The sequence below is a fragment of the Myotis yumanensis genome, unplaced genomic scaffold (assembly GCF_028538775.1).
Source record: "Myotis yumanensis isolate MYYU_CA2020_CCGP unplaced genomic scaffold, mMyoYum1.0.hap1 SCAF_38, whole genome shotgun sequence".
Taxonomy (NCBI): domain Eukaryota; kingdom Metazoa; phylum Chordata; class Mammalia; order Chiroptera; family Vespertilionidae; genus Myotis; species Myotis yumanensis.
Window position 1 is genome coordinate 390,837 of NW_027223789.1, and position 22,973 is coordinate 413,809.

The 22,973-nt window shown below is 45.5% G+C and overlaps 1 pseudogene; it reads left to right on the plus strand.

Moving 5' to 3' along the window:
- Window positions 1-3,000: 3,000 nt before the first annotated feature.
- LOC139000875 (transcription initiation factor TFIID subunit 10 pseudogene) lies at window positions 3,001-3,366 on the plus strand (annotated as a pseudogene).
- Window positions 3,367-22,973: the final 19,607 nt, after the last annotated feature.

Below are 22,973 nucleotides of genomic sequence, written 5' to 3' on the forward strand. Positions count from 1 at the left end.
CTTCTGCTGAACGTGGCTGCGATGCCTGGTGTTGATTCCTCCAAAGGAGGCCACGAGGGAGGGGTGCGGGAAGGGGGAGACCGGAGACCCAAAAACACCGAACAAAGCAGGCCTTGGAGGTTATGGGAGGCAGAGGCTGAAGTTGAGGTGAATAAAATGTGTATGCTTTTGTATATTAGCTCTGAGAGCAGGATGCCAGAGGCCACCAGCAGCTGGTGGAGGCAGGCGAGGAGCTCCCCAGAGCCCCCAGATGGAAAGGGGTCCCACGGCCACCTTGATTTGTGACTCCTGGCATCTGGACTCTCAGGGGATTCCTCTCTGTTCTTGTAACCCCCTTCTTTGGTGGCAGAGGGACATGGCGACTCTAGGAATTGAATAGGATGCAGCCGCATCCTCAGCCCCAGCTCCCATGCTGCACCCCAGTGTGAACCGGACTCTGGAGGACCCGGGCCCGCCAAGCGCTGCCGGATTGAGGAGCCTGCGGGCCCTGAAGACGGGATGGCACCCAGCCTGCAAGGCCCCCCGGTGCCCTGGGCCGTAGACGCGCTCACCTCAGTGCTGGTCGTGGCTGAAGGCTGTGCCCTGCCTAGCGTCAACACGGTCCTGGAGACCCAAAGCAAGCCCACATTGGTCCCACCAGTATCTCTGGTCCCTGAGGCGCGCTTGGGCTCTGGAGAGGGGGCGCACTCGCCCGTCGGCCTGGAACCCGGCACTCTCCTGGATGATGCTCCCACAGGAGCCATCACTATCCAGCAGGAATTCTGCACGTCAACCCCACACATCGCCCTCCCAATAGAGGCCCCCCACCAGGACGAGGAGGTGTCGTCCTGGTTCCAGGCTCCCTTGATGCTCCCTGCAAGCTGGCTCACTGGAACCCGGTCAGGCAGCCCACTGCTCCCACACGGCCCCATCCGAGGGCCATGGCCTCCACCCCTGAGGCCTAGTCCAGAGAGAAACGCACCTGGGCCCTACTCCAACCTGAGCTTCAATCTGTGGAAGCCCTTCCCAAGCTCACCGCTCCAAACTCTACCTCTGTCCCCAAGCCCCAGTCCAGGTCCTCGGGTTCGCCGCCCCTGGCTGCATGCTCTGGGGCCTGCTCTAAAGGCCTGGAAATGCCTGTTTTAGGAATGAATGGGATGCAATCCCTCCTCAAGGGGCTGAGGACCAGGAGAAGGGATTCTGATAGCTGTTGTGAGTTTACCACACATGTGAAAACAATGAATAAAGACAGATGCTCTTTTGATGCAGGCTGCTTTGCAGAATTGTCGATCAATGGTCACCACCAGGTAAAGCACCGGCAAGTCCGTGCGTGCATGGAGCTAAGCCAGGACGTCGTCTTGCACTGCTTACCGAGGGAGAGCTGGCAGGGTGCTGTGTCCAATGAGGGAGTTGAAAACAAACAAACAAACAAACAAAAATCTTAAAATAACCCTCCTTATAAAAACCTTTAAAAAAAATAAACTCTTTAAAAAAAAAAACAACCCTCCTTAGAAATGACATCAATCCAGCCTTTCAATGCCCAGAAGCTTAGGCAAGCCCAAGTGGCCTGGCCCGGACTTGGTCTCTAGGTAGGGGCTTGACCAGCCATGCAGGGAGGGAGCGTGGCGGGGCGGGTGTCCACCAGATGACCCAGCTCAGGCGGGGCCGTCCCGCCCTGTGCTGGTCGAGAAGCGCCAATGCAAGCCGCCCTCCTGCAGCCAGAGCCCTGTGCCTGGACTTGACCTGAGCATGGAAGGACCAGCAAGGGGCACGCTAATATACAAAGCCATACACCTTTTATTCACATCAACTTCCGCCTCTGCCTCCCATGACCTCCAAGGCCAGCTACATTCGGTGTGTCTGCGTCTCTGGGCTACCACCTTCCGCCCCCTCCCCACCCCCCCTCATCCCCCACCCACGCCCGGCCCATTACCTTCGAGGAATGAATGCCAGGCGAAGCCACGTTCAGCAGAACCTTTTATTTCAGTACTTTCGCAGGGCCTAACTTGGGGGCATGTGCGCCCAACAGGTGATGCTTTCACAGTTGTCACAGTCCAGGGGGCGGCTGATTGGTCGAGCGGCTGATTGGGCTCCTCCCACCAGGCTCTGGGGCTATAAAAATAAGCAGGGTCTTCTGTGCGGAGCTTCTCAGCCCTAGGCTCGTTGTCTTGGTCGCCATCGCCTTCCTCGTTCTCCAAGGGAGCTTTCAGGGGAGAGGTCTCGCCAAGACCCGGTCCTGGGTCATAGAAGCCGCTGAAGCACCTGGCTAGCACCTGGCTAGGCTGCTGATCAACTGAACGCCGTCTCCGTGCCGTTTCGTCTTTGCCGGCTCTGTCCCCGCCTTTGGGAACGCCTGGAACGCCTGGGCTGGGGTCCCAACAGAGGCACAGGAGGAGCTAGCCATATCCCAAGATGATGAAGAGAACGGAAAGTCATCCTGAGCTGCCGCCAGAGGTCATCCAAAAGCCTCGCAGCCGCCTGCACATGCACTTGCTGGAGTCTACGCAGGCTCTCCATGCACTGGGCCAAAGGAGGAAGGATGAGAAAGCTGGCTCGGACCCCAACCTCTGGAGGCCGCACAGGAACAGCTCCTGCGCTGCGCGAGAAGTGACGGACGGCTGAGCTGAAGTGCTGCCTCGATCCCAGGCCGACTCCGTGCCCGCAATGGCCAACAAAGTGAACATGTCTGTGGACGACGTCACTCAGCTGAACCAGAGCCAGTGGGGAGGCTGCGGCGGGGCTGGCACCCCAACAAAGGCAGAGGAGAAGCTCGCTATTCCCAAGAGGAAGGGGAAGAGAAGTCATCCTGAGCTGCCAAAAGAGGCCATCTAAAGGCCTCGCAGCGGCCTCCAGAGGCACTTGCTGGAGTCTGTGCAGGTTTCCCATGCACTGCGCAAGAAGAGTGATGCGAAAGCAGACCCGTCTTCCTCACGGGCCCTGGGAAAATCAAATAATGCCAAAGGCCCCCCAGCCACGCCAGGTTTTCCAACAACCGCTGGATGCGAGCCGCATGAGGGGGCCATGTCTAATGGGGTTTATATGCTGCCGAGCTCGGCCAATGGAGGCGTGAAGCCAGTGGTGTCCAGCACACACCTGCTGGACTTTCTGGGGCAGCTGGAAGGTTACACACCTACCGTCCCAGATCCGGTGACTCGTTTCTACCTGAACCACGCTGGCTTAGAAGCTGCAGACCCTCGCATAGTTAGGCTCTTCTCCATAGCTGCCCAGAAATTCATCGCAGATATTGCCAACGATGCACTGCAGCTGTGCAAAACGAAGGGCACCGCCTCTCGTGGCTCCGGCAAGTACACTCGAACCATGGAGGACTTGGCCGCTGCCCTCAGCAAGTATGGCATCGATGTGAACACACCGCCCTATTTCACCTGAGCCACCCAACCTATATGTACTTGTCTGCCCCCTAATCCCCCACACCGGCCTGTTTTCATAATAAACTTTATTTGGACAGAAATAAAATCGTCATTCCTGTCTAGTCTATTCTGATTGGCTAGTTCCTTACACAACAGGGATTTTTAATTGGTTTGCAAGCCCGTTTTCTAAGGCCCCTGTTGGCTTCGCCCCGCCGCTGGCGGCGCCATCCGGGGCCTGCTCCCAAGACCCGGAGAGGCCTGTTTTAAGGATGAAAGGGCTGCAATCCCTCACTGATTACCAAGGGGGGAGCTGGCGGGGTCCTCTGGCCAATGAGGGAGTTTTTTTCTTTTTTTTTTTTTTAAACAACAAACAACAAAAAATAAATAAATAAAAACCTCCTTGCCAAGACCGGTTTGGCTCAGTGGATAGAGCGTCGGCCTGCGGACTGAAGGGTCCCGGGTTCGATTCCGGTCAAGGGCATTTACCTGGGTTGCGGGCACATCCCCAGTGAGAGGTGTGCAGGAGGCGGCTGATCAATGTTTCTCTCTCATCGATGTTTCTAACTTTCTGTCTTTCTCCCTTCCTCTCTGTAAAAAATCAATAAAATATAAAAAAAAAAAAAAAAAACCTCCTTAAAAAAAAACCCCACCTTAAAAACAAACAAACAAATCAACAAAACCGCATTTCTTAGAAATGACATCAATCGAGCCTTTCAACTCAATGCACAGACGCTTGGGCAAGCCCACGTGGCCTGGCAGGGACTTGGTCTCTGACCATCCATCCAGAGAGGGAGCATTGTGGGTTTTTGGGAGGTGGAGCAGATGACCCAGCCAGGGCAAGGACGTCCCGCCCTGTGCTGGTCGAGAAGCGCCTAGGCAAGACGCCCTCCTGCAGCCAGAGCCCTGTGCCTGGACTTGACCTGAGCAGGGAAGGACAAGCAAGGGGCTCGCTAATATACAAAACCATACACATTTTATACACATCAACTTCAGCCTCTGCCTCCCATGACCTCCAAGGCCAGCTACATTCGGTGTGTCTGCGTCTCCGGTCTACCACCGCCCACCACCCACCCACAACAACACCCCACCCTCTCCTGGCCCATTCGCTTCGAGGAATGAATGTCAGGTGCAGCCATGTTCAGCAGAATCTTTCCTTTCGATCCTTTGGGTGAATGCCACCTGAAGGGGCATGCCGTGCGGGGCCTCCCTTGGGGCATGTGCGCCCCCACCTGAAACATGAGGCCCTACCGGTGACGCTTTCACTCCTGGGGGTGGCTGATTGGTGGAGCCGGTGGGCAGCTGGTTTGGCTCCTCCCAACACGCTCTGGAGCTATAAAAGAAAGCACAGTCTACTCTGCCAAGATTCTCAGCCCTAGGCTTGTTGTCTTGGTCATCCACCATGTTCACCAAGCAAGCCTTCAGGGGAGAGATCTCGCCAAGACCCGGTCCCTGGACATAGATGGCGCTGGAGTACCTGGCTGGAACCTGGCTAGGCCGCTGATCAAGTGGACTTGCCCCCTGCGCCCGACAGGTGTGGGCGCCAGACGCTTCACCAAGCCCGCGCCCCCCCCCCCCCCAGTTGCAGACAGTGAGTGACACTCGCCCTCTGCCATTCTCCAGAAGCACCGCCCGCAGCGCCACTGGGATGTTAGGCAGCCACCTCCTCAGCCTCAGCTCCCATGCTGCACCCCAGTGTGAACCGGACTCCGGAGGACCCCGGCCAGCCGAGTGCTGCCAAATTGAGGAGCCCACGGGCCCTGAAGATGGGGTGGCCCCCCGGTGCCCTGGGCCGTAGACGCGCTCACCTCAGTGCTAGTCATGGCTGAAGGCTGTGCCCTGCCTAGCGTCAACACGGTGCTGGAGCCCAAACCCGAGCCCGAGCCCAGGTCGGTCCCGCCAGTGTCTCTGGTCCCTGAGGCGCGCTTGGGCTCTGGAGAGGGGGCGCACTCGCCCATCAGCCTGGAACCCAGCGCTCTCCTGGATCATGCTCCCACGGGAGCCGTCACCATCCAGCAGGAATTCTTCTGCTGGTTAGTCCCACACCGCCAAGCGCTGCTGAAATGATTGGTAGAATCAACATCATTAAATTGTCTCTACTGCCAAAGCAATCTATAAATTCAGTGCACTTCTCATTAAAATACCAAGGGCATATTTCACAGACCTAGAACCAACTCTTCAAAAATTCATCTGGAAGAAAAAACGACCCCGAATAGCTGCAGCGATCCTGAGAAAGAACAAAGTAGGTGGGATCTCAATGCCAGATATCAAGCTGTATTACAAAGCCACTGTTCTCAGAACTGCCTGGTACTGGCACAAGAACAGACATATAGATCAATGGAATAGAATAGAGAGCCCAGAAATCATCCCCAACCAATACACTCAATTAATATTTGACAAAGGAAGCAAGAACATACAATGGAGTCAAGATAGTCTCTTCAATAAATGGTATTGGGAAAATTGGACAGATACATGCAAGAAAATGAAACTAGACCACCAACTTACACCATACACAAAAATAAACTCAAAATGGATATAGGACTTAAATATACAATGGGAAACCATAAAAATACTAGAAGAATCCAAAGGCAACAAAATCTCAGACATATGCCGAATCAATATCTTCACCGATACTGATCCTAGGGCATTGGAAACTAAAGAGAAAATAAACAAATGGGACTACATCAAAATAAAAATTTTCTTCACAGATAAAGAAACCATCAACAAAACAACAAGAAAGCCCACTATATGGGAGAATATATTTGCTAATATTATATCTGATAAGCACCTATTCTCCAACATTTATAGGGTACTCATACAACTTAACAAAAGGAAGATAAACAATCCAATCAAAAAATGGGCAAAGGACCTAAATAGACACCTTTTAAAAGAGGACATTCAGAAAGACAAGAGACATATGAAAACATGCTCAAAGTCGCTAATCATCAGAGAGATGAAAATCAAAACAACAATGATGTACCATCTCACACCTGTCAGAATGGCTATCATCAGCAAATCAACAAATGATAAAGTGCTTGAGAGGATGTGGAGAAAAAGGAACACTTGTGCACTTCTGGTGGGAACGCAGACTGGTGCAGCCACTATGGAAGACAGTATGGAGTTTTCTCAAAAAACTGGAAATGCAACTCCCGTTTGACCCTGTGATCCCACTTCGAGGAATATATCCCAAGAAACCAGAAACACCAACCAGAAAGGATATATGAACCCATATGTTCATAGCAGCACAATTCACCATAGCTAAGATCTGGAAACAGCCTAAGTGCCCATCAGTAGATGAATGGATTAGAAACCTCTGGTACATCTGCACGATGGAATACTATGCAGCTGTAAAAAAGAAGGAACTCATACCTTTTGCAACAGCATGGATGGAACTGAAGAGCATTGTGCTAAGTGAAATAAGCCAGTCAATGAAGGAAAAATACCACATGATCTCACTCATGCATGGATAATAGAGTCCATTATAAACTTTTGAACAATAATAGATACAGAGGCAGAGTTGCCTCGAACAGACTGTTAAACTACAGCAGGAAGGCCGGGGAGGGGGGCGAGGCAAAGGGGGGGGTAATAGATCAACCAAAGGACTTGTATGCATGCATATAAGCATAACCAATGGACATAAGACACTGGGAGGTAGGGGAGGCCAGGGCATTGTCAAGGAAATGGGCAAAAAACGGAGACATATGTAAGACACTAGTAATAATTTAAGCAATAACAAAATTATTATTTAAAAAAGAAGAAAGAGACCTTCCTTAGTATAAGCCACTGAAGTTTTGGGAACGTTTGTTACTCACCATAACATCTAGCCCAGCGTTTCTCAACCTGTGGGTCATGACCATATTGGGGCTTGAACGACATAATCATTTCACAGGGGTTGCTGAAGACCATCGGAAAACACATGTGTAATTACATATTGTTCTTGTGATGAATCACTATGCTTTAATTATATTCAATTTGTAACAATGAAAATACATCCTGCATATCAGATATTTACATGACGATTAATAACAGTAGCAAAATTATATTTATGAAGTAGCAACGAAAATTATTTTATGGTTGGGGGTCACCACAACATGAGGAACTCTATTAAAGGGTCACAGCATTAGGAAGGTTGAGAACCACTGATCTAGCTGGTCCTAATGGGTGTGCTTTAACAATTCTACTCTCCTGGAGGCAGCAGAGTCTAACATTTTAAGTCAGATCTCTGTTATTAGAAACACTTGGTTTTGCCTTCCAGCCCTGCCTTTATTTAACTCTACTATCAGGCAATTTACATAAAGCCTCTGAGCCTCAATTTGCTCTTCATAAAATCTCAGTTTGCAGAAAGGACTAAATGACATAATAATGCATGTAAAGTACTGAATTCCAGGTCTGGCACATGCAGTAAACATTTGGTAGCTATTAGCTCCATAGTTCCACAATGTGTACTGAATACAAACATTCTAACATTGTATGAAGGGTTAACCTTTTGTTCTTTGTAGTATTTCAAATGTTGTTTTTAAACAAATAAAATTGTACTGTATATATTCTCTCATAGCCTGATTTGTCTCCTAAAAATGTCATATTTTTTATTAAAAATAAAAAATCTGAGAGCTGGTATAGCCCAGAGGATTTAGAATCTTCCCATGCACAGAAAGGTTTCTGGTGAAATTATTCATGAAGCACAGCCTAGTGCCTCTGAAATAGGCACTGTTCTCAGGAATCTGGCTCGATTCCCAGTGGGAGGGTGAGGGGTTGACAGGAGGCAGCTGATCCATGTTTCTATTTTCCCTGTCCCATCCTATCTCTCAAAAAACAAATTAACAAAAAAATCAGTTGGAGACAACAGACCGCAGAAACTACCACTGGCCACCCGATCCTAATGTTGTTATTTCCCAGCAACATTCTGGCTTCCAAACACCTATATTCTCAATGGTCAGTGAGTGACTGGGATACTATTTACACCTGGGAGGCCTGGAAAGGTATATTACCCAAAGGGCTATGCCCCTAATGATGGCTGGGTTTAGCCAATGAAAACCCAGGAGAGGCATATTATCCAGGTGTACATGGTTGAGGGTGGGAGTTCCTGCATCTACCTGGTGGTCATATTGACCTCTTTGGTCTGTTCACAGAGAGTGAGGCTTCCCAGTGCCAGGTCTCCAGAAGGACAAGGCATCAGAGGCAGTATCCCCCTATGAAGGGGTGTGTCTGAGGTTTGCTGAGCCCCAACACGCCAGAATTTGGGCTTGTGTGACTCCTGGACACCTCTCTGCTTACAGAGTTCGACGATGCCTTGTTGAGTTAACCCTCCAGCCTGGTGTGTGGGCACCTCTGGGGTCCTGCAGTCCCGGTCCCACTGCCAGGAACAGTGAGTTCATGTGTAGCAAAAGGTGTGATGGCAAAAGAGGTTAACAGGTTACAATACCTCCATGTGAGGACATGATGGTGTGACTGAACTAGGAGGATTTGGGAAACGTAGGACTTGTTTTGTGTATATAGTCAACAAAGAAGATGAGGCAGAGTTTTGCACAAGGAGTTTTACTTTCATTCTCAGGAATCTGGGGACATGAAAGGTCCTGACGAAAAGAGGGACATTGTGTGAGGTAGTTCTGTAAACTTTCTCCAAAGCAGCTCAGAAGAGGAACAGACTAGAAGAGAGATGATAGAAGCTGGGGACAGGTGGCAAAAGTCCTATAAAAGATAAGGTAACTGGAAAGATTGTGCACTGAGGACTGAGTCTTGAAGGAAAGTGGTCATCTCCAGGACACATGGGCCTATTGACTGGGAAACGGTACTGAGCAGTCTGAGCCCATCGATCCTGGGGTTGGTGGCCAGAGTCTCAACAGATCTTTCTCTGAACACAGATTCCTGCAAATGCAGAGTGGTTTAAGGGTTTTGTTTTGTGGAACTCATATCAGGGCCTCACACTCTTACAACTTCTGTGATAGTGGTATCCTGAGATTGTCTTGCCTCTGTTCTAGCCCTTATATCTGGGGACCTTTATGAGACACCAAGCCCAGAATTCTAAGTACATGTCTAAGGTTGTCTGAAATGACACCTGTTTTTGGCAAACAATGGAATAAGATGTGAGTAGACCTTCCAGTCATAGGTTCCTTTATGTGCAAAGGCTTAGAGTGAAGACTGAGCTCATTCAAGAACAAAGCGGCATCCACAGGCTGGTGCTCTATCCACTGAGCCAAACCAGCTGGGGCTTGTGTCCATTTTTTAAAATAGGAACTGGTGACAATTGAACAGGAATGAGGTCTAGAGGACCTTGTGAAACCTTTGGAGTCTGGTCTGCAGGTGATGGGAGTAATGGCAGATTTGGAGCAGCAGAGGCAGGTGATCTGAACCAGGTCTAATTAGACTTCCTGTGGCTGAAGCATAACCAACCATATTGCTGTGAGGGAGGTGGTAGAAAGTCTAGACTGGAGGTTGCTGTGGTGAGCATGATGGTAAGTGACCCATGATGGTGACTGTGGGGGTGAAATAAGCTTTTGTTTTCTGGATTAGTGTTTTATGTGTGGCCAACTGGATTTTCTAATTTTGAGTCTGAGAGAGAGGTAAGAGCCAGGAATGACTTGAAAGTTTGAATTTGACAACTGCATGTATGGAAGCACTATCAACTGAGATGCAGATATTCAGAGTAGAAGTGTAATGTTCATTGGGAATACAAAATTGTTATTTTTTATCTGTTTTGGTGTGTGATATTTCAGAGAGCACTTCATAAGCATCTGGAACTCTGAGGAGAAGTTCAGGTTGAAAATGTCTTTAAAGTTGGAAGTGCAGTGACCAGGGTAGACTTGTAGATCATCTTTTTAAAAACTTTTTTTTCTGTTTAATTGGAGAGCAAAGAGAAATTAAAACAAGATGAGACGGCAGCTGTTGCATCTTTGCTTGTGAATCACACACCAGGATTGTGTTGAGAGCCTTTTTGTGGTCAGTAGTCTGACTGATTTATATACGGGAATGAGTGGACATATGTGAGATACACTGGACCTGGGCCAGAGGGCCATAGGTGATGGGACTTGAGTGCTGTGACTGGTGAAGGGACATCAAGTGCAGCACCATAAGAGGTAGGCTCTGGATATCTGAGATTTGATGTGGATCTCAATAGGAGAGGTTGTGGCTTTTTTTTTGGAGGACAGTTACAGTGATCAATAGGAATGAGAGAGCATATATCAGTGGCATCTTGGCCAGTGTTGGGAATGTTGAAGGGTAAGAGAGAAATACATTACTGAAGGGGTGAATTAGAGTATTGGAAAATATGATGATTAAGAAAAATGGTCCAAGTCATGACGTATTTGTGTTACCTTTGGCATCATGCCTCTGGGAATGAAGCTATGTGAGAGAAGTGTTGTTCAAAGAGTTATGTGTGGCAGAAAGTGCAAATTGATGGCCTCAGCAACCTAAGCTTGGTTTCAAAAGGGTAAAGTCTGATGCCAAAATTTACAGGGAATTGGGATGAGATTCTAGGGAACAAAAGGGTTATTGCCTGACAAGGACAGTGTCAAATCACTCACACTCTCATTATGGACAACATCAATCCATATCCTATGTTCATGACACTCACTGTATTGAAAGGCGTAGTGTGTACAACATTTTTGTACTAGAGAGCAGGTAGGATCTATATGCTCTTTGCCCTTATTGTCATGGGAAGACACTGCATCAGTAGGAATATAAGGAGTGAGTGTCTTTGATGAAACAAAGGCCAGATATCTTTTCTGTAGTCAGAAGTCTAGGGAGCAGATGGATATGGAAGTTGGGGTGTATGATAAATGTAAAATCCTAGGAGAGAAGCTGATAATGGACTGAACTGTCCCCATTATAACAGGATATGAACTTTGAGGATGTGGCCATTGCCTTCTCTCCAGGGGAATGGGGAATTCTTGATGAGGCTCAGAGACTTCTGTACTGCAAAGTGATGCTGGAAGTATTTGCACTTGGATCATCTGTAGGTAAGACCCTCACATATATCCTAATGGACTGAGGTGATGGCATCTCTTCCTTGATATTCCACCTGTAGCTTCCTCTTTCCTACATCCAGACCATGGGCTCTGCAAATTTTCCTCACGCTCATGTGAAATGTACTATAGATGCCAGTTCTGAGCTGTGTTGAGAGCCCTGAGAAATAAACTCCACAAACTTCTTTAACACTATTTTCCTCAGAAAGTGCAGGATGTGTCTGGGAGCCAGGCATCTTACAGAAAGCTTAATGGGTCCCACATGCAGTTTCCCTCCCTGGGAGGGTGACTACGTCTAGATCCTTGGTTTCCACTTCTGCACCTTTCCTCTAGATAAAGGTTCTGGGTGACTGCCTGTGTCAGGTTATGTTCTTTACTTACATGAACAATGGACTCTTCTTGTAAGACTCTCCTTCATTTGGTGTTTATAATATTACCTTCCCTGTATACTATTCCAAGTGGATTTTTCTCTGGACCAGGGCTGGATGGTCACCTCTGTCATCTTTCATTAATACTTGGAATATTTCGGTTTTATGTATTTGTAGAGAAGGTGGTACAGACAGAACCCTAGTTTTTTTTTCACAGGGTGAACATGCAGGATGGTCTCAGAGGAGTTCTGGCCCAGCTGAGTGGAAACTAACAGAATGTGTGACACAAGGGCTGTTTTCAAATTATACCAGAACCCAGATTGATTCCATCACTGCACAGATGCAGGTGCCACTGCCCACACCTCATTTTTACCTTTCCTTTGAACTACTTTACACTTCCTGGCATGTCATTTCACCTGCTTCCCCCTAGCTTTCCACCGTTTTCAACTTTGTGGCATTTTTACATTGCCTGCTCCTCTGCACTGCTGCCTCTGTAGTATTCTTCAACTTTGACCTGCACATGTGTTACGAGGTTCACATACATACTTAAGTAGTCCTGGAAAAACAGCTACTAGTTTATTGAATTTTTCTTGGAATGAGACACAAAGAAAATTCTGCAGAGCTTGTCTATGTTACCTGCAGACAAGCCCTACTGAACAGTGTTAGTGTAAGTAAGGACTGGAAGTTTTACCTCTCTTCCATGTGGTTTTTGCCGTCTTTGTGTCGTATTCCTGGTGAAGTCTTCCTTCCTTTATGATCTTTAGAGGCCCATAATTTCACAGAAGCCTGTTATAAGTCTTCCTTCATATCTCTTCTTTTCATAAAATTGCATGAAGCTGAGGTGTCATGGGCAACACACTTTTGTAATGGAACTTCCCTCTGTCACCACAATCAACATTCATTTCCTCACCTTTTTTCTGTTTCCAGGTTATTGGCATGAAAGGGATTATTACGAGGCCTGTTCTAATCAGAGTGTATCTGTAGAAGGAGAGTCACAGGTCAGGGCTTCTGAGACAGCTCCAGCAACCCAGAAGAACCATCCATGTAAGCAGTTTTTCTTGGTGTTAAAAGAAAATTTGCACCTGAGTGAGTTACAAGCAGCACACTTGGAACACAAAGGCTTCTTCAGTGAAGCATGTGTGAGAGACTTCTGTTCCAGTGCAAACCCTCACCAGCAACAGAGGAATGCCAGGGGAAAGACACCCTGGAAAGAAGCTACAGACAGAGCCTCATTTGTGACCAGGTGCAGCTTCTACTTATCAGAGGTGTCTTCAAACAGCAGGGTGGTTGGGGAAGACTCCCAAACTCCCTCAGAGCTTCTCCAGTACCAGGCAACTCATAACACTGAGGAGCCACAGTGTGACAGTGAGATTTCAAAGGAATTTCTCAGTGGACAATGTCATCTCCAGTGGGGTGAATGTGAAAATGCTGCCAGCCACAACCTCAATGTTGTTGGATGTCTGGGTGTATGTTCTGGAGAGTGTGGCACAGGTAGGAAAAATTATAGACGAATCGTTAACCTCATTCAACATAAAGTAGTTCACTGGAAAAAATCGGTATGAGTGTACAGATTGTGGGAAATCCTTCAGTCAGAGGTCCAACCTCATTCGATGTCAGAGAATTCACTCTAGCGTAAAGCCTTATGAGTGTAGTGAATGTGGGAAATCTTTTACCCGCAATAATTCCCTTCTTATCCACAAGAGAGTTCACACTGTTGAAAAACCTTATGGGTGTAGTGAATGTGGGAAATCTTTTAGGGATAATAATAATCTCCTTATCCACAATAGAGTTCACACTGGAGAAAAACCTTATGCGTGTAGTGGGTGTGGGAAATCTTTTACCCGTAATATTTTCCTTCTTGTCCACAAGAGAATTCACACTGGAGAAAACCCTTATGGGTGTAGTGAATGTGGGAAATCATTTACAGATAATAATCTGCTCCTTATCTACAAGGGAGTTCACACTGGAGAAAAATCTTATGGGTGTAGTGAATGTGGGATATCATTTATGGATAATAATGTGCTCCTTATCTACAAGGGAGTTCACACTGGAGAAAAAGCTTATGGGTGTAGTGAATGTGGGATATCATTTACGGATAATAATGTGCTCCTTATCTACAAGGGAGTTCACACTGGAGAAAAAGCTTATGCATGTGTTGAATGTAGGAAGTCTTTTAGGGATAATATTCAGCTCTTTAGCCACAAGAGAGTTCACACTGGAGAAAAGCAGTCTGAGTGTACAGGTTGTGGAAAGTCCTTCAGTCATAGTTCCAATCTCATTCGACATCAGAGAATTCACACTGGTGAAAAGCCTTATGAGTGTAGTGTATGTGGAAAATCTTTTACCCGCAATATTTCCCTTCTTATCCAAAAGAGAGTTCACACTGGAGAAAACCCTTATGGGTGTAGTGAATGTGGGATATCTTTTACGGATAATAGTCTGCTCCTTATCCACAAGAGTTTTCACACTGGAGAAAAGCCTTATGTGTGTAGTGAATATGGGAAGTCTTTTACCCGCAATAATTCCCTTCTTATCCACAAGAGAGTTCGCACTGGAGAAAAACCTTATGAATGTGGTGAATATGGGAAGTGTTTTAGGGATAATATTCAGCTCTTTATCCACAATAGAGTTCACACTGGAGAAAAGCCTTATATGTGTAGTGAATGTGGGAAGTGTTTTAGGAAAAATAGACAGCTTCTTATCCACAAGTCAGTACACACTGTGGAAAAGCCTTATGAGTGTACAGATTGTGGGAAATATCATAGATAAAAATATGGCCTTATGAGACACCTAAGACTTCACACTGGATAAAAGCTATAAATGTGAAGGGAATACTTCATTTTTCTTACTCAGAATAACAACACTGAAGGAGACTCTATGATACACAGTTGCCTTAATATGATCCCTTTTTATCAGGGAAGATACTCTGCTAGATTCTTCAAAGATTCAGGTACAAGTGAGGTTTTAAGGAGCTAATTGAACTTGCCATTCTGTCCAGGCCTCCTATCTGATTGATGTCACTATTAGTGATTGGGGCTGAAGTGATTACACCTCTAACACCTGGCTCATCTGAGCAATTTGAATCAGTCACAGTCACTGTATGCTCTCTTGTGCTTGAATAAATTCTAAATACTCTGAACCTTTGGCAGGATATTATTCCTTTCTCTCTGACTAGGGAATGGACCTGGTGCAGGGTGTGTCCAGAACACCCATCCTCAGAAAAGAAGTGGTATCTCTTTCAGGGAGTTTATGGTTCTCACATTATGCTGTGATGATTGGCTTAGGTTCTATTTCACCAATCTGAACACTGCTGGCTATGGTTTATGATATTTCAGTAAAGGAGTTTTTCCTGTTGTGCCTTTAATTGTGATGGTTCTATTCACTGCCTGCAAATGTTTTGAAAGCACTGTTGTGGTTTGTCAGCATGTAGATGTAAACCAATATGGTGCAGATGTCAAACCTTCAGTGCTTTGTAAAGGAGAACATGATGGCAGAGAATCATTCTTCATCCCAAACGGGCTTATTTTACATTGCTGCCCAAGGTGTTGAAAGAAAAACTGCATACCTTTGTGGTCTTAATTTATATCCTGGTACTTTTGTTATGAGTGAGGTCAGTGGTCACCCAGAAAAGGAAGCCTTTGTTGTCCTTTTGTGAACAATATTTATTATGTTCTTTATTCACAGTATTTATTCTTTAATTCTTATCAATGTTTAGGGGAACTCCTCCCCACATACTGCAAAGAAGCCAAGTGTCACGAAGTGTGAAATTTCATACTCTTGTGACATTTGTTGTAAGACTCTGAGGTTAACCTACCATTGAGACAGAAACACTGTATTCATAGTGATGAGAAAGTGACTGCAGTATATTATATGGAAAGTGTCTCTTCTGAAAATAAATCCACAAATATTCTTGGGCCTGTCTCTTGTGTGACCTTTGTGTTCAGACATTCTCAGCACCTCCAAAAATGTTTCCTGTAGCTGAAGTCATTGGCAGAGAAAATAATTTAATAGATTTGTGGATTCTCCTGGTCTCTGTGAGGTGTTCACCACAAAGTCATTTCTCAATATGTAAGAACTCAAAGCTAAGGGAAGGGCAATCCTGTAATAAATCCCAGGATGTGTCTTTTGCAACCAGTCAGCATTCCTGTTGATTCCATGGCAGTAGTCTTCACTGCTTGCCAATATTTGGTGCCGTTGAGGCAATGATGTTCCTCTCAGGATCTCCCTATGCAGTGGTGTGTCTGAGGTTTGCTGAGCCCCAACATGCCAGAATTTGGGCTTTTGTGACTCCTGGACTCCTCTCTCTTTACAGAGTTCGACGATGCCTCACTGGAGTTTACATTGCAGCCTGGGGTGTGGACACCTCTGGGATCGTGAAGTCCAGGTTGCACTGCCAGGAACAGTGAGTAACTCGTGTGTGACAAAAGGTGTGATGGGGGAAAGAGGTTAATAGGCTGCAGTACCTCCATGGGAGGATGTGGTGGTTTGACTGAACCAGGAGAATTTGGAAAACCCAGGCCTTGTTTTGTGTCTAAAGGAACAAAGAAGATGAGGCAGAGTTTTGCATGAGGATTTTCACTTTCATTCTCAGGAAACTGGGGACATGAATGTTCCTGACCAAAAGAGGGACATTGTGTGACACAGTTCTTTAAACTTTTCCCAAAGCAGCTCAGAAGAGGAACAGACTAGAAGAGAGATGATAGCAGTTGTGGACAGGATGCAGAAGTCCTATAAAAGATAAGGTAACAGGCAAGAGTGTGCACTGAGGACTGAGTCTTGAGGGAATGTGGTCATCTCCAGGACACATGGGCCTATTGACTGGGAAATGGTACTGAGCAGTCTGAGCCCATGGATCCTGGGATTGGCGGCCAGAGTCTCAACAGATCTTTCTCTGAACACAGATTTCTGCAAATGCAGAGTGGTTTAACAGTGCTGTTTTGTGGAACTTATATCAGGGCCTCACACTCTTACAACTTCTGAGATAGTGGTGCCTGGGATTGCCTTTCCTCTCTTCTAGCCCATATATTTGGGGATCTTGATGAGACACCAAGCCCAGAATTCTAAGTACATGTCTAAGGTTGGCTGAAATGATCCCTGTTTAAGGCAAATAGTGGAATCAAATGTGAGAAGACTTTTCAGGCACAGGTTCCTATATGTGCAAAGGCTTAGAGTGATAACTGAGCTCATGCAGGAACCTACTGGTGTCCTTTTAAAAAATATATACGTTTTTATTGTTTCCAGAGAGAAAGGGAAAAGGAGAGAGAAATAGAAACATCAATGAACTGAGAGAATCATTGGTGGGCTGACTCCTGCCCCCCACACTGGGGATCAAGCCCACAAACCTGGCATGTGCCCCTGACCGGAATCAAACCCAGGACCCTTCAGTTCACAGGCTGGTGCTCTATCCACTGAGCCAAACCAGCTGGGGCTTGTGTCCATTTTTTAAAATAGAAACTGGTAACAATGGGACAGGTCTGAGGTCTAGAGGAGCTTGTGACACCTTTGGAGTCTGGTCTGCAAGTGATGGGTGTACTGGAAGATTTGGAGCAGCAGAGGCAGGTGATCTGACCCAGGTCTCATTAGGCTTCCTGTGGCTGAAGCATAGCAAACAAAATGGCTGTGAGGGAGATGGTAGAAAGTCTAGACTGGAGATTGCTGAGGTGAGCATGATGGTAAGTGGCCCATGATGGTGACTGTGGGGGTGAAATAAGCAGTTGGATTCTGGATTAGTGTTTTATGTGTGGCCAACTGGATATTCTAATTTTGAGTCTGAGTGAGAGGTAAGAGCCAGGGATGACATGAAAGTTTGAATTTGGCAGCTGCATGTATGGAAGCACTATCAGCTGAGATGCAGATATTCAGATTAGAAGTGTAATGTTCATTGGGGTTAAAAAACTTTTATTTATTTTTTAAAAAATATATTTTATTGATTTTTTACAGAGAGGAAAGGAGAGCGATAGAGAGTTAGAAACATCGATGAGAGAGAAACATTGATCAGCTGCCTTCTGCACACTCCCTACTGGGGATGTGCCCGCAACCAAGGTATATGCCCTTGACCAGGATCGAACCCGGAACCCTTGAGTCCGCAGGCCGATGCTCTATCCACTGAGACAAACCGGTTAGGGCCAAACTTTTTTTTAATCTGTTTTGGTGTGCAATATTTCAGAGAACATTTCATGAGCATCTGGTACTCTGAGGAGAACTTCAGGTTGAAAACTTCTTTAACGTCGGGGGTGTAGCGACCAGGGAAGAGTTGTAGATCATCTTTTTAAAAACTTTTTTTTCTGTTTAATTGGAGAGCAAAAAGAAATTAAAACAAGATGACACAACAGCTTTTGCATCTTTACTTGTGAATCACACAGAAGGATTGTGTTGAGGGCCTTGGTGTGGTCAGTAGTCTGACTGATTTACATATGGGAATGAGTCGTCATATGTGAGATACACCGGACCTGGGAGAGAGGGCCATAGGTGATGGGACTTGAGTGCTTAAAGCTGTGATTGGTGAAGGGACATTAAGTGCAGCACCAGAAGAGGTCAGCTCTGGCTATCTGAGATTTGATGTGGTTCACAATAGGTGAGGTTGAAGAAAAAAAACCAATCAGATAGGGAGGTCATCATAGAAGGACTGAAGGTGCCTCATTGAGTGTGGACTATGAGAGTTGGTGTAGAACTTAATTTAGTTTGAATTTTCCAGGCCTTAACAAAACCACACTTGCTGAGTAATGAGTAAGAAGTCAGGGAGATGACTATGGGGACTGGGACTGTGGAAGTGTAGGTTTGAGAGAGTTATGGTAGCAAGAGTAATGTGTACTTGGAGAAGGCATGTGCATTCATGGCTTCAGGGCCCCTGACATTGACATAAGATGGAATGATAGTGGAATTTATTTCTGGTGATGTTTGGATAATCTGATATACAAAATTTCATATTAATTCCTAAAAATAGGGTCTATAGTAGTGGTACATTATTGGTAAAGAGATTAGATGAAATATATGAGCAACCTGCATTTTATTGTGGAGGGCAGTTACAGTGATCAATAGGAATGAGAGAGCATACATCAGTGTCATCTAGGCTGGCATTGGGAAGGGTGAAGGGTAAGAGAGAAATTCATTACTGAAAGGGTGAATTGGAGTATTGGAAAAGAAGATGATGAAGAATAAATATTCAAGTCACAATGTATTTGTCTTACTTTTGGTATTATGACTCTAGGAATGAAGCTGTGTGAGAGCTGTGTGTTTCAAAGACTTATGTGTGGCAGGAAGTGCAAAGTGATGGCCTCAGCACCCTAGGGTTGGTTTCAAAAGGGTGAAGTGTGATGTCAAAATTTTCAGGGACTTGGAATGAGAATGTAGGGAACAACAAGGTTATTGCCTGACAAGAACAGTGTCAAATCACTCATACTCTGATTATGGTCAACATCTATCCATATCCTATATTCATGACATCCACTGTATTCAAAAGGAACAGTGTGGCCAAAATGTTTGTACTAGAAATCAGGTATGATCTATATGCTCATTGTCCTTATTGTCATGGGAAGACACTGCATCAGTAGGAATATAAGGAGTGAGTGTCTTTGATGAAACAAAGGCCTGATATCTTCTCTGTAGTCAGAAGTCTAGGGAGCAGATGGATATGGAAGTTGGGGTGTATGATAAATGTAAAATCCTAGGAGAGAAGCTGATAATGGACTGAACTGTCCCCATTATAACAGGATATGAACTTTGAGGATGTGGCCATTGCCTTCTCTCCAGGGGAATGGGGAATTCTTGATGAGGCTCAGAGACTTCTGTACTGCAAAGTGATGCTGGAAGTATTTGCACTTGGATCATCTGTAGGTAAGACCCTCACATATATCCTAATGGACTGAGGTGATGGCATCTCTTCCTTGATATCCCACCTGTAGCTTTCTCTCCTACAGCCCGACCATGGGCTCTGCAAATTTTCCTCACTCTCATGTGCAATGTGCTATGGATGCCAGTGCTGAGCTATGTGGTAGCCCTGAGAAATAAACTCCACAAACTTCTTTAACACTATTTTCCTCAGAAAGTGCAGGATGTGTCTGGGAGCCAGGCATCTTACAGAAAGCTTAATGGGTCCCACATGCAGTTTCCCTCCCTGGGAGGGTGACTACGTCTAGATCCTTGGTTTCCACTTCTGCACTTTTCCTCTAGATAAAGGTTCTGGGTGACTGCCTGTGCCAGGTTATGTTCTTTACTTACATGAACCATGGGCTGTTCTTGTAAGACCCTCCTTCAATTGGTGTTTGTAATATTACTTTCCCTGTATACTATTACAAGTGGATTTTCTCTGGACCAAGGCTGGATGGTCACCTCTGTCATCTTTCATTAATACTTGGAATATTTCGGCTTTATGTATTTGTAGAGAAGGTGGTACAGACAGAACCCTAGTTTTTTTTTCACAGGGTGAACATGCAGGATGGTCTCATAAGAGGCCTGGCCCAGCTGAGTGGAAACTAGCAGAATGTATGACACAAAGGCTGTTTTCAAATTATATCGGGAACCAAATCAATTCCATCACTGCTCAGACGCAAGTGCAATGCCCACACCTCATTTTTACCTTTCCTTTGAACTACTTTACACTTTCTGATATGTCATTTCACCTTTGATTTCCCAGCATTCCGCCATGTTCACCTTCGTGGCATTTTTACATTACTTGCTCCTCTGCACTGCTGCCTCTGCAGTATTCTTCAAGATTGACCTGCACGTGTGTTATGAGGTGAACAAACATATTTAAGTAGTCCTAGAAAAAAAGCTACTCGTTTATTAAATTTTTCCTGAGATTAGACATAGACAAAATTCTTCAGAGCTTGCCTATGTCACCTGCAGACAAGCCTTACTGAACATTGTTAGCCTAACGAAGGGCTGGAAGTCTTACCTCTCTTCCATGTGGTGCTTGCCATCTTTGTTTCATATTCCTGGTGTGGTCTTCCTTCCTTTACAATATTCAGAGGCCCAGAAATTCACAAAAGCCTCTTATTAATCATTCTTGCATATCTCTTCTTTTCATAAAACTTCATAGAGCCATGGTGTCATGAGCCACACACTTTTGTAATGTTACTTCCCTCTGGCGCCACAATCAACATTCATTCCCTCACCTTTTTTCTGTTTTCAGGTTGTTGGCATAAATAGGATGATGAGGTGGTCTGTTCTAATCATAGCATAGCTATAGAAGGAGAGTCACAGGTCAGGGCTTCTAAGACAGCTCCAGCAACCCAGAAGAACCATCCATTTAAGCAGTGTTTCTCGGTGTTTAAAGATATTTTGCATCTGAATGAGTTACAAGCAGCACATTTGGAGCATAAAGACTTCTTCAGTGAGGCATGTGTGAGAGACTTCTGTTTCAGTGCAAATGCTCACCAGCAACGGAGGAATGCCAGGGGAGAGATGTCCTGGAAAGAAGGTATGGACAAGGCCTCATTTGTGACCAGGTGTAGCTTCTACTTATCAGAGGTGCCTTCAAAAAGCAGGGTGGTTGGGGAAGACTCCCAAACTCCCTCAGAGCTTCTCCCGAACCAGGAAACTCATAACACTGAGGAGCCAAACTGTGGCAGTGAGATTTCACAGGAATTTCTCAGTGGAAAAAGTAATCACCAGTGGGGTGATTGTGAAAACGTGACCAGCTATATCCTCAAAGTTCTTGAATGTCAGGATGTGTGTTCTGGAGAGTGTGGCAAATGTAGGAAAAATTATAGATGAATCTTTATCCTCATTCGACATAAAAGAGTTGATACTGGAGAAAAACCATTTGAATGTATCGATTGTGGGAAGTACTTCAGTCAGAGTTCCACCCTCTTTTGACATTAGAGAATTCACACTGGAGAAAAGCCTTATGAGTGTAGTGAATGTAGGAAATCTTTTACCCACAATAGTCAGCTCGTTATCCAGAAGAGTTCACACTGGAGAAAAACCGTATGTGTGTAGTGAATGTGGGAAGTCTTTTAGGGATAACAGCTCCATACCCATAAGAGAATTCACACTGGAGAAAAACTTTATGAATGCTGTGAATGTGGGCAATTCTTTAGTCAAAATAGCTTCTTATACACAAGAGAGTTCACACTGGAGAAAAACGTTATGGGTGTAGTGAATGTGGCAAGTCCTTTAGGGATATTAGTCAGCTCCTTATCCACAAGAGAGTTCACAGTAGAGGAAAGCCTTATGTGTGCAGTGAATGTGGAAAGTCTTTTAGGCAAAATAGTCATCTCCTTATCCACAATAGAGTTCACAGTGGAGAAAAACCTTATGTGTGCAGTGAATGTGGGAAGTGTTTAGGCAAAATAGTCAGCTCCTTATCCTCAAGCCAGTTCACTCTGGGGGAAAACCTTATGAGTGTACAGATTGTGGGAAATATTTTAGCCAAAAATATAGCCTTATGAGACACCTGAGACTTCACACTGGAGAAAAGCCGTAAATGTGAAGGGAATGCTTCATTTTTTTTACTCAAATAACAACACTAAAGGAGACTTTATGATACACAGTTGCCTTAATATGATCCCTTTTGATCAGGTCATACACTCTGCTAGATTCCTCATAATTTTCACGTACAAGTGAGGCTTCAAGGAGCTACTTGAACTTGCCATTCTGCCCAGGCCTCCTATCCAATTGATGTCACTCTGAGTGATTGGGACTGAAGTGATTTCATCTTTAACACCTGGCTCACCTGAACAGTGTGCATCAGTCACAATCCCTGTGTGCTCTCTTGTGCTTGAATAAATTCTAAATACTCTGAACGCTTGGAAGGATCTTCATTCCTTTCTCTCTGCCTAGGGAATGGGCCTGATCCAGGGTTTGTCCAGAACACCCATTCTGGGAACAGAAGTGGTATCTCTCTCAGGGAGTTCGTGGTTCTCATGTTATGCTGTGATGATTGGCTTAGGTTCTATTTCACCAATCTGAACACCACTGGCTATGGTTTATGATATTTTGGTAAAGGTGTTTTTCCTTTTGTACCTTTAATTGTGATGGTTCTATTCACTGCCTGCAATGTTTTGAAAGCACTCTGGTGATTTGTCAGCATGTAAATGTGAACCAATATTGCGGGGACATCAAACCTTCAGTTCTTTGGATAGGAGAATATAATGGCAGAAAATCATTCTTCATCCCAAACTGGCTTATTTTGCATTGCTGCCCAAGGTGTTGAAAGGAAGATTGCATAACTTTGTAGTCTTAATTTATATCCTGGTATCATGGTTATGAGTTAGGTCAATGGTCACCCAGAAGTGGAGGCCTTTGCTGTCCTTCTGTGAAGAATATGGATTATGTTCTTTTTCACAGTAGGTATTTCT